The 13,089-nt window shown below is 34.0% G+C and overlaps 1 long non-coding RNA gene across 2 annotated transcripts in view; it reads right to left on the reverse strand.

The window, feature by feature from the left end:
• Positions 1–1,805: 1,805 nt before the first annotated feature.
• The window catches only part of LOC149918646 (uncharacterized), a 30,382-nt gene continuing 19,098 nt past the window's right edge, over positions 1,806–13,089 (reverse strand). The window contains exons 3-4 of one of the 2 annotated variants that reach the window (XR_016465214.1): positions 7,610–7,767; positions 1,806–6,015 (exon numbers count right to left, since the gene is read on the reverse strand). This is a non-coding gene — a long non-coding RNA (uncharacterized LOC149918646). The remainder of the gene's footprint in view (positions 6,016–7,609; positions 7,768–13,089) is intronic. The other variant, XR_016465215.1, reaches the window with a different exon arrangement.

Below are 13,089 nucleotides of genomic sequence, written 5' to 3' on the forward strand. Positions count from 1 at the left end.
AACCTTATGAATAAACTGTTTTGTCGAAAATTATGGAGACTACGTTACCCATCTGACAAATGAAGTGCTAGTAAAACATGTTAAAAGCAACTGAAGACAGTGCATACACCTGGGCCCAACCCCAGTTTTGTAAGCTTCTTACAGAAAACATCAATAAATTCAAAAAGCCCCTTCATATTTTACAAGTCAGAAAAATCAGAATCTCTCCAGTTCTGGAATATGAACAGTATTATTATATGAACTGCTTCACAAAGGTGAAATGAAGTTACATGTGCAGAGCAAATTGAAGAACAGCAATTCTTAGAGTTTTCTTTTTTATGTGGTCAACTAATTTTTTTTATCTTTCTTTGAGATATGCATCTTCTGATGGTTTAATTGATAAACACACAAGAAAAGTTTATTTTATGATATTTTTATTAAGAAAAAAAATCTACTACATTGCATTAATGTTCATAATTTCAATTCATTAAGAGTTGGTCAACAGGCGATCAAAATATACCTTAAAATGAAAATTGTTATGGACTCTTTTCAGTGGTATTCATCAGGGATCAGCTCTAGGTCTTGTGCTGCTCAGTATTCTCAGCAGTGATCTAGAGGTGCATATAGAAATTACCTTGTTAAGGATGAAAGGCAGGTGAGTAGTACATAATGATCATCTCAGGGAAGAAATTTCTTAACAAGTTAGGCCCATTAAAAATAATAATAATAATAATAAATATATATATATATATAAAGAGCATTTTAGGAGTGATGAATACAAGCTTATGCATCAATACAAAAGAATTTCACCCCCCCAAAAATGGTATATTGCTTCAAAATGAATCAACTCTGCAAGGATTTATGAGCCATAGTGGACTAGCAATTCAACATGAGTACCTACTGTGAAACTGCATGAACAGAGCTAATGTAATCTTTGAATCCTGATGCAACTATTGGAATATTTCCCATAGTTCTGTTGTCCATATTTTAACAGAAATGATAGAAGGAAATAAAAAGTTGCATAACTTGAGAGAGGGAGAAAATCATTTTCTGTGATTAACTGATTATCAAAAAAGAGGATTGGGAGTGACTTGGTTAAAGTTTATAGGTCATGTGAGAAATACTTATATCCAAATCTTATTCATCATGAAAGGAGAATAAAATAACCACTCCACCCACAAAAAAATCTGGGGAAAACTGACAAATCAGATATAGAACAGTTTTCTAATAGTGAAAATAAATGTTGAAATATATTTCCCACAAATTGTAAGTTCTTGCTATTGGTATATCTTTAAATTATGATACAAGTTAGAGTTTCACCAAATATTTGTTGCTTTTTAGTTAAATAATAGCTTTATGGTGCTCCACACTGGATAAATCAAAAAGATTAAGGGCCTTCAACAATGCAGCAAAATAGCTGATGTTAGATTCCAGAAATCCAAAACACAATAGAAAAAGTATGAAAAAAATAGAAAGAAATTAGAATGATCTATTAAAAATTACACTGTCTGAAGATCTGAGGCCTGACTAGGGGCTTTTGTTATAGTTGTAAGTGAGGATCTCTGACTCTAGACCATATGCTCTACTGTGGTATGTATTGCATAGCTATGGAAAATGTCTTAATGTAGGTATTTTTCATTCGCATAAAATTGTCTGTAAGAATTTATATCCCAGCTGGTATGATGTTATACAGAAACAATATCATGTGTTGTTCTGCAAGCTGTGCATATGTTTGGTTTCTGAGGCCAAAAATCAGGATGTGGTTTGAAGAAAAGTAGGAGGAGTCAACTAGTAAAAGTGTTATACCATATGACAACCTCAAAAAAAAAAAAAAAAAAAAGTAAGAGCCTATCAGTTGTGAAAATATATAGCAGAAGCAGAGACTGCCTTTCCTGCAATAACTAGTGATCTGCTGTGCATATGTGCCCATTTGGATACCACTGCAGTTCTGGAAGCACAGCATTGCAGCCTGTTGTTTTGTGTACTCTTAATGTCCATAACAATACAGCAAAATTGCTGTTCGTGATGTAACCAGATATTTTGTGCCAGTATAAATCACTATGGATTTTGATATATTAGTGACCAACCAAGTTATTAAGAATACAAAATGGCTTCCATGCCTGAGACAGCAGACAAGGATGGTCATACTACACTACATAGAGGTCCATCTGTAGACTTGTGGACGGAGAATAGAATTCTAAAAGTCATCTGTTAGAGGGTAATGATCTGTAGGTTGCTTTAGGGCTTTTTAGAGACGTCAGAAGAATAGGACTAATGACTTGGAAAGTAACCAACTTCTAAAATGTTTAACATACCTCTTCCTCAGGTCAGTCATGCACCTGTTCAAGCCTGAAAATAGTTTACTGAAGAACCTAATATGACCAAGAGGGAACAAATTTTTTTATCCCTAAGTTAACATAATAGGTCCCCACAACTATTTAACTTGTCTCAGAGATTCACAGCAGAGTGAAAGCAAACTGTTTCAATCTCAGTAAGTATATACGATACAAGAATTGAAAAAATAATAAAATGTAAATAGCTTCAAAAGCTCTTTTTTATATTTGTCTACTTTTGATATATTAGCTAGTTCAAATAGTAGGAAAATTAAGTTTCTTGGGGAAATCACAGTATTTGTATTTCCCTGTTTGTTTTCTAGATTAATTTCTTGAAGTGTGTTGAAATTTTCAAGCTCCATATGAACACATTTAGTAACATTAATTTCTCTAGTATGTTCAATCAAGTTTTCAGTAGTTCCCTTTTTTTTTTTAATTCCATGTTTTCTGACTGTATGATTAATGTAAGTAAATAAGTAATCACGAGATGGAATGAAATTCTGCTTCCTGAACTTACATAAGTGCTGCAATTAAAGTAACTTGAAATAGTAACGTGATTAGACTATACGCAAATTAGCCATTTTCACCACTGAAGCATGAGTCAAAAAGATGCCCCTTAAAAACTGAAACCACTCTGGATTTAAATAAAGGTAGGTAACATATGAAAGATTATGTTCATGGGTTACTCTCTGTTTTAATCTTTACCTCACCAGCAATCCTAACACATCCTTCCGTATCATATAATAATACAGTTATCGTATAATAGTTTTTCATTTTTTTCTGTAGGACCCCATATCTTCGATGGCATCTGACAAGCATAAATCAGTGATATGACCTGCACTCAGCTGTGGGTTGGCAATTATGCAGGTAAAGGACATCTGTGACACTTCGCTGATGATTTCAAAAGTAAAATTCTGCATTCCTAATTTGGATGTTCCTATAAACCATTTTGGTTCTGTCTTTGATTAGTTGCTTTTCCTACCCTAAATGCTGGAAGTTTCAGGCACAAATGATTTTTTTTTTCAAATATCTCCTGTGTCATAGTCACAAAATTTAGGTTATGCCAGAAGCATAGTGCAAAATATTCTGGGCACTTCACTGTCCTTGTTGCTCAAGTACAGACCAAGGGGAATTATACTGTTTCTTTCTAAATAATTCTACCTTGGCGGTATCTACCTCTGCTCAATCCTTTCTTAGAAAGAGACCATGACCATTTCCTGTGCATCTGGGAAATGAACAGCAAACCACAACCATCAACACAGGGATCTCTGTGAACTTTCCTTCCTTGCAAAATCCTTTGTGAACTCCACAGAGTTGGTGGTTACCAACTGATGCAGGATTCTGTAGCCTCACCAATGTTATATTTAGGAATAACAAGTAGTGTGACAAACAGAAGATGACTGGGCTCTTTAGAATTAGTGTTGAAGTCCTGTTGCCCTCACTTCAGGATCACTTCATATGGTTCCAAGAACCTAATATCTGTTTGAGAATGGAGTACTGGAGTAAGTACCCAGACAATATATCTCAGCTTATTGCTCTTCAAAAGAAAGCCAGTTCCTGCCCATGAGACAACATGAACGCTGTGTTAAACATAGCACAGTAAGTGGAGATAGTCAGGAGAGTAACTTCAGAAGCACAGTCCTGATCTGAAGACATTTATGTAGATGTCCACTTGAAAATATGTTAATACCAATTTTTCTCAGTTTATCTTTTCTAGATAACCTCTTTAAGACTGTGGTATTATCATTACCAATAAAAAGTGTGTTACTGCACTGGGAAACATCAACTTGTTTATTTATGGGGAAAAACTATGTCGTTTACATATTATTTGACTCAATCTCGATTGCTTTAATGGTAAGGGGTCTTCCAGTAATATCATTTAGCAAACAGGCTTGAGATGTTGGCCAGACAAAGATGTTAGGTTTATTAGCCGAAGTGGGATATATATGCCATGCTAAGTATGTTTTTGAGATGGTGACAGAATTCTGCTGATCACAGGACCTCCTAAAAGACTTTTTTATTTGCAGAAACTATTCTTCCTCTCAGTCATAGGAGACATACATATTCCAGACATGATTACAAAAAATTAAGCAGTTAAAAAACAAACAACCAAAAAGAAAATATATCTCAGAGAAGCTTAAAGCTGCCACCAGCTCCTCAACAAATGAGCTCTTTCAAGATGTGTAGCCAAAATTTTATCTCAAAAACATGAAGTTTAACAGGCAACTTTTAAGTATGCTGTGACACACTTTTCTATTGTATTGTGAAACAACTGAATATTGCACAACACTGGATTGAAGTAGGCATAACGCCTACTTCAGTGTGTTACTTACAAGTAGGAGAACCAAGAGAGATTAAATGCCCTATGGTTTTTCCATGCAATAGCAGCATAAGCAGCCTCTGAGACAAGTCCTTCAGTCTACCCTAATCACCATGTCAAACGACAGCTTTCCTTTTTCGTTTTTAAGTTTTAAAGTTCCTTATAAATTCCAAACATTTTTAAGGAAATCAACCAACTTGTTTGTTTGTTTATATGTTTTCCTTATTGTTTGAGTTGCTCTTGTAGTGTGGAACATAAAGATATTTCAAGCTGCATTTATTCATTTCTGCTGAATAACCTTGACTTCTCAGTGCTTCATCTCTGAATGAATAAAGGCACTATTTGTGCTTTCTCTTAACATCTCCATTCATACATCTTGGTAGAGAGTACTTTTACTGATAACAATACATTTCTGGAAATCAGACTGCTTGTCGCTAAATTCAAGCTCACATTCAGGAAAATATGTCTAAAATGGGGTGGGGGGAAATGGCAGCGCAGCAATAAAACAATTCAATATTTGCCTAAATTCATAAGCAATAATGTTTAAGAAATGCTCAGTTGAAAGTCTGATAAAAACAGTAAAGAATCAGTCATTACAGGAATCAATAGTTTTCTTTACATCATAAATTCTAAAATCCTAATCAATTAAAAGTCATTCCTCTTCAGAACATAAAAATCTTAAGGAGGGTCAGAGATTTGTCTTGCAATCTCTGATGGCCCCTTTTAAGCAATCATTCATGGGTGAGGAATGACAGCAACATCCCATCTTCGACATTCCTCTGGTAGTACAAAAATCAGATCATACAATAAGAAAAGAAAAATAAAAGAAGAAAAGAAAACAACCAATTAAATGTTTCTGCCCAAAATATGTGCTTTTTCCTTATAGACTTTTTGAAAAACTTGGTGGTTCAAAACAATGAGTAACAGAGAGTGACCTTTGAACAGCATGTTCTGCGATTTAGGCATGTAAATAACTTTTCCTCTTCGAACTGGAGAATGAAGGCTACAGTTTGCTCTGCCACCACTCATGGGGCTTTGTCTGATGACATAAAGGTAGGAGCTTTGAGTAAAATGGAAATGTCAGTTGCCAGAAGCATAACCGTGAGCAAATCCTGGTAAGCGAGGTCTCTTGGCCCATCACAGGTCGCCTGCCCGTGTTTGTACCTTTCCTCGCGGTGGGGGCTGCTTCAGCACTGCTGCTAGTGTGCCAAATCTCAAGTTGGCAATACAATTCAGAGAGTTTATGCACATAATTAGAGGTGAAAGAAGCTTTGAAGTACACAGCTTGTTAAATTCCAGTAAATAAGTTACTGAATATTTTAGAAGAAGCTTCTGACCGCACAGTTCACAATTAGTATGCCCATTTCAGCATTAAAAAGGTACCTAGGAAGAGAAAACGTGTGTATAAGTACAGAAATATCAGAATAAAGCACTTAGACTAAATAATTAATACTAATTGAGGTTATGCAACCATATATTTTAATCATCAAAGATGACTAAGGCTACAAATTCTTCTTTATTGACAAGGATGCATTTCTTAAGTCACCATTTAAAATTGATTTTTATGGCCTGTTTTAATAATCAAGAGGCAAAAATGTGCTGTGCTGCATGGACATGCTGAAGATATGAGTTAAATGGCCAAGATTGCTCTCTAGCTCCCTATTGCAAAAAAGCAACAGAACTGTTATTGAGGCAGAACAAAGAAAGAGAGATCCTATTATCTCTGTAAATCTACAAGTAAAAAAATATGAGAAAATGTATCAGTTAGTCTAAACAAGAAAAAAACAAAATTAACAAACTCTCAGTGCTCACAATACATTATGAGTTAACAATATAAGTCTATATAAATAATGATCACCATAAGATCACCATAGTGCTACTTCAGCAAAAGTACTCCCAGGAAACATGTTTTGTATCTAAACAAACATTTTCTCTCTTCATCTTCATCAGTGAAGACACTTTCTTCTACTTCACAAGGTTATACTTTTACTAGATTTTCTTCATGTTCTTCCATAGACAACTGACCAAAATTTTTTGTTAACAATAACACATCTGTGATTTAAGAGCTCTTAAAACTGCTTAATATTTTAAGAAATATAGCCTAAAACCTTTTATCTGTCTAATGGCATGTGTCAACTATGTGCAATATACAATGAAACCAGAGTTTCATATATCTTCTTATTCTACTGCAGTTGCACCATGTAGTTTACTTAACAATACAAAAACATGTTGAGTCGTGATTCTGCTGTAAATAGAGTAACTTCTTGTATTTCTGCACTGGCATGAGAGAGAGCTTCATATTCTTATTACATAAGCACATTTTCTTCCCTAACAATGCTGATTTACAAACATCTCTGAGGACATGGATTCTAGGACTAAGAAAAGTGGACAGAATACCAAGGCAAGATGAAAATTGCAGTTTTTAGATAAAGCATACTCAGAAGAAGAAAATACATATTCAAAGATTTACTTAAGCATACATATTTTTTTTTTAATTACTACTTCAGAAATAATTATATTTGAAAAGTAACTAACAACACTAAGATAATTTCCAACCAGCAATAAGAACTTGAAAGGTTAACTTAATCCAATGTAAAGCAATTTGAAACCAGAATATTCCTCAGGAGGATTTCTACAGTAATTATTTGAAAAGAACACACACACACACACACACACACACACACACACACACACACAAAAAAAAAAAAAAAAAAAAAAAACCTTCAGATTTCATTTTTAAAACATTCCCAAGAGAAATTCTGAAAGATGGAGAATGTTAAACAATAGTAACTGAACTTCTGTGAAGCAAAAAAAGGAAGCTCCTATTCTATAGCTTTCTTATCTGATCTGGGAAGACTCAAATTCATAATTGGAAGACATTTATTTGGAATTGAACATGTAAGAGTCTTTCAGATCAGTGTGAAAATGTCCTACAGTCCTCAAGTCTCTCATTTTTTTGTTTCCACCACTCACTTACCTATACTACTCCATGTTGATCTGTTTATTCCCACATGGAAATAGCCAGGAATACAGTGAGTCCGCTTTTTCTTTTTTTTTTTCCTTAAGTTATCCTGCATATTGCTCCCTTTTTGGATCAGGCACATTTTTATTTAAGACTCTATACCTTATTCGCATCTGTCAACAAAAAATGCACATCGCAGTCACACACCAAGGCACAAGTCACAAAATTCACAGAAAAAGTAAAAGAAATGATATTTATGTCATTTTGGTAGTCAAGGGAGAAGAAGTGTCCCAGTCCCTTTTTCTAAAAATAATGCTTCATACAGGTGTCAAATCTGTATTTCAGTGGAGTTTTGAAAAGAAAAAAGTTGTCATTTATGGAAGTTGCTTCCTGCTATTGCAATTAAATGATCTCCCTTAAATCACACAGTTCGGAAGCCCACACCTGTCCTCCACGATAACCATTCATGAATGTAGGAAAATAGGCAAAAATTACCATGTTAAATCCCTATCAAGCTATCTGAAAACATGCATAAAACTCACTTATGGTCAGCTATACCTACCAAAAAATGAATTGAAGGCATTTGCCACAACTTAGAAAAAAAAAAAAGAATGAAAAAAAGGTACTCTTGCCACCCTTAGTAATGATAAGCTGATAAATAACCTCATGATATTTTCTTAAGTCAGACATACCTAATAGAGATGAAGTCACTAATTAGGGCATTGATTCCACACGGCACTGCAGTTGCAGTGCAGCCTCCCTTTCTTTGACAGGTGCAATACGTGGGTGCAAATTTCTTGGCATCAGCAATCTTCTCTTGCATTTACATTGCTAAGCAACGTCATTACTTTGATTGACTTACGTACAGTACTACACTTTCACCTCTTAGGTACAAAAAGAAAACATTGATTCTGATTTCGGTGCCACAGTTTTACAAAGATGCAGTCTCCATGAATTAAGTGCACTTACTCCTAATTTACAGTCATGGAAGAAAAATAGTTTTCTTGATTACCCTCCTATTTAGAAAGCTCTAAGTCTTTTGAATAAAGTTACACTGGTCTAGAACACACATCATGGTTAAGGGCACTGTTACATGTATTTTTCCACAAGAAGATGGCAGCTCTCCTCAAAGTGTAATGTGAGTTAACCAGGAAAAGGTGATTGACTGATTCTGAGGTTAATTGCTTGTTGGCATGCTAGAAAGCCTATGCTAACAAGTGCTGCTTATAACTAACAAGTGCCAATTATTTCCTTATATTCTAGTACACATTATGTTATGCTAGGCACTATGCAAACATTCAGAAAGATCCAGGCATCTTTGCCCTGATCTGATGAGCTAATAATTTAAGAAAAGTATACTAGCTACTGAAAAAATCTGTAGTGCATCTTGCTAATCACAAATGTAGAAATCTTTGTATTATACTATAACACAGAAATACTTTTGTAAAGTTGTCAGTGTGGTGAACATATATCCATAAGGAAAGAGTAAATAGTTGTCTGATCTTAAATTTGGTTTCCTGTGTGGCCAACCAAAATCTTACAATAGCAAACAAATACTGTTTATTATTTTATGAGTATTATTAGAGGCCAGTGAAATCTTTAAAAGTGCTGATATTTGAATACTGTTTCAACATCTGTGTGTGAAAAAAAAAAGTAAATAAATAAAACATTATTTATATATAATTGGTAACCAATGTACCTATGAGCTTGACAAATCTTCCCACCTAGTAGGTAGATTATTATGTAAAATATTGTCAAATATTTCTATAATGCATTCACCTGTGTTGAAAATATGCTGACAGAACTAGAAAGTGTAACATCATCCATTGTTAAATTGATCTTAAATTTATAATTTTGTTCCTGAAGCATCAGTAAATACCAATTTTAATTGCATTAATAAAATGTGAATTATGAAAGAAGAATTGCACTGACTAATACAAATTTCCAGTATGATAATAATGATTTAAAATAAGATTAAAATGTAACAGCTCCTAAAGAAAGAGGAAGTTAATGTACTGAAAATAATAGCGCGAAACCAGCCTGCCACCCACCTTAGAGATGTCATCCACCTGGGGTCAGTGGGAATGATACAAGCAGAAGTTGAACTGAGCACACATCCTACCAATGTTTCAGGCTTTCTGTGCAAGAAATCTTAGGGCATTTGGTAAAACTGTACACCTTATCTGTTACTCTTTTTGTATAATTTCAAAATAAATGTAAGTAATGACATTGCTATTTAGTGTTAAATTTGATACCCTTTGGAAGTGCATTAATATTGTAAGTCAGTAATTACAATATCCACCTTCCCTTCTCTAATTGTGGAGACATAGACTGTGTCCAAAATGTTAGTAGTCTGTTGAAAAGATAAAAAGTGCTGGGCTGCAGTTTGACCTCTCCTAGTGCTGTAGTACAGCCAGTATGCAGCCAGCACACCGTTATCCCTAGAATTCCAAATCATGCAGCACAACTTCCCTAGCCATGAGGTTCTGTCAGCAGTCAGAACAGAACTGGTAAAGTGACTGTAAAAATAAAAATATTTAAGAAAATCTTAAAACATTACAATTGCTTTTGCAAATATAGTATCAGTATTCCTAGAATGTTTTAGAATAGATATGTGCATTTTTGTACCCATCAAACACTTAATAAAAGATAGCTCCTCTAGGCAATTTGCAAACTATAGTTTCATCTAGATATATGTCAGTGTAAATCAGGAACCTTCAGTTCTCAGTTTTTCTAAACAAGTATGCCATAATCTTTCCTAGCCCTATTTCCGTCAGACCCTCATAAATCTCCCACATTGCTCTGTCTCTTCAGAATGCAGTCAAATTCGCAAACATTTTAAAGGTATAGTGAAATACACATATAGCAAGTCTATCATCCCAGTAGGAGTTAGTAATTTCCTTCATCTGCAGTATATATTTCATTTTAACACATCTTTAATAGACACCAACTAATCATGTTTAAAGGCTACCTCTTTATTATTGCCCTTTATCCATAAACTCCTCTTTTTGCTGACCTTAATATATAAGGTGAAGATAGTCAATTGTTCCATATAAATGCTTACATATATGATTTTGATTTTAGGATATGTAAGGTAGAACTAGTTTGGCAGGACATACCTAATATTTTCTTAATCTTCAAGTGCTGTTTTTGAATATATTTTTGTTCTAAAGTATCTAATATTCTCAGAAATACCAATGACCAATACCAGTGCCTTCATTTTTTCCATATCCTGTATTTGACAAAAGAATAAAAGCATAGTGACATTTATAATTTTAGATCTTTTAAGACTAAAGTCCTATGTGAAATTTATAATATAAAAATTCCCTTTTCCTGGATTTACAGTTTTGTATTTATTGAATGCGTTCACAGGCTCCCTTAGGATGTGAAATGTATGGAAATATATGTGCATTACTAAAGAAAGAACTAAATTTATTCTTTCCCCACATCATGCTCTTCTTTGCAGTAGCGGTTTTTAATTCAACACAGAGGTAGAATGAGATGGAGCCAATTTCCTGGTCTATATGTGTGACAAATGCTGAAAGTGGCACAAGATTAACAAATTAGTTGATGTATATATCTTTAAAGATTTTTTCACTGTGTCCCAAATCAAAATGCATGCTTTATTTGAAATGAAGATTTATTTGGAATTAAGTATTAAAGTAAGAATCTTATATATTACTATAATTTTAAGAGGGTACATATCACAACTAAATAACAGCAACCTGAAAGAGCAGTATATTAATGTTTTTATAGCACATCATTCTAATGGCAGTAACTTTTAGTGCTATAAATTGCACATTTAGTGATTAATACCAATATTTTAATGAGAAATGTGCAGGGGGAAAATTAACTATTTGAGTTCACAAGTATTTATCTTTCATCTAAATATTAGCATTGTATTAATTACCAGAATACAAAAATTTTATACGTTAAGCCATATGTTAGATAGAAGCTTTTTTAAAGTGAGTATGGAGAGATCTACAGTATAGACACGTGTGTCATTATAGAAAGGTTTCTTTATGATGGTTTGAAATAAAAAGTATGGAACTTGACCTTTTTAGCTGACATAGTAATCACCTACTTGATGTAATCCAGATATCTAACACCAAACAATAAAAACATCTGTGACAACAAAACCATGTAAACCTTGTGGAATCATTTAATTCTTTAAAAGCAATATTTAATAATCAGATAAGCCTGAATTGGTTCTTACGCAAAAACTTTGGTGCTTTGCAAATGCTCATTTTAAAGGGCTATTAACTTAGACGTGAAAGCTTTTTCAGCTCTCATGCGTATGTTTTGGAGTTACCACACTTACTCTGCATTACTTGTCAAAGTCCACCTCTTTTGCTTTCACTTAAACTACATCAAAATAGAGAAAAGAAAAAAAAGAAGAAAAAAAAAAGCTACTCTTACTTTTATACTGACTGTACCCAAACACAATAATATGCTTAAAATTCAGGAGAAGCCATATTCAGGTTGCATGTCTCAGTCACCCAATCTCCCTTTCACATATCTGTTCATGTTGACAGACTATGTCATAATACATCAACAGAAAGATCAGCATAGAAGAACAAAAATTCATTGCCTGACAGCAAGAGGAAAACTGATTTCTACTATTAAATTAGCAAAAATATACCAATACTTCACTACCAATAAGGACACTACAGCTAAAAGCATTCATCCTATTATAATCCTGAATGAGCACTGGGAATTTTTTGTTTCAGTAATCTTTAAACACAAAAAGGGGGGCATAGAGAGTGCGCTCAAGGATGTCTACATCCTCACAGGGAAAAATATTATTTCTTCCAAATTATGCTCTTCCATTTTGGTTTTGTTGCTACTTTAAATATTGGTTCTAAATGCTCATTTAATTAAAGAGCGCTGAACACTGATTTTGCAGTTCTCGTTTTTGACAGAGGCTCTTTCTTCTGAGGTCAAGGAGATAATGTGGAAAATGCTCTGTATCAATAGAGTGTATCAGCTTCTTTATAGCTGAGAATTTCTAGCCATATAAAAAATACCCTGACTCCTCATTGCTAGATATAATTTTAATACACTATATTGAGCAGTGGTGTTTCACTAGGAATTTAACAATACCTGGAATAAATAATGTCTTTTGCAGCCTGGGGCAACATCTGCCACTTATGCATTAATTCTGCCCCTGTTTGAACACTCTACAACATATGCACTTCTCTTTTGTCTGTTATCCTAGAGTTGTGTTATTCCCAAATATTGACATCATCTACTTTTATCAGCGCTAACTGCTCTGAAGCTTCCTAGTCTCATGCTCAGCTCTATTTCTTTCTATTGATTATCTTCCTCACTCCAGCAGGTAGCTAGCTAGCGAGGCTGTCCTGAGAAATAGCTTCCAATGACTTTATACGCACAATTTACACGGAATTGTTTAAAGAAGATATTAGCCTCAATACAAATCAGTGAACCTCATTTAGTCAATACTGCACAATTCAGCTGTTGGCACCCTGTCACAT

Source organism: Phasianus colchicus, chromosome 3 (genome assembly GCF_987193195.1).
Source record: "Phasianus colchicus chromosome 3, bPhaCol1.hap1.1, whole genome shotgun sequence".
Lineage (NCBI taxonomy): Eukaryota > Metazoa > Chordata > Aves > Galliformes > Phasianidae > Phasianus > Phasianus colchicus.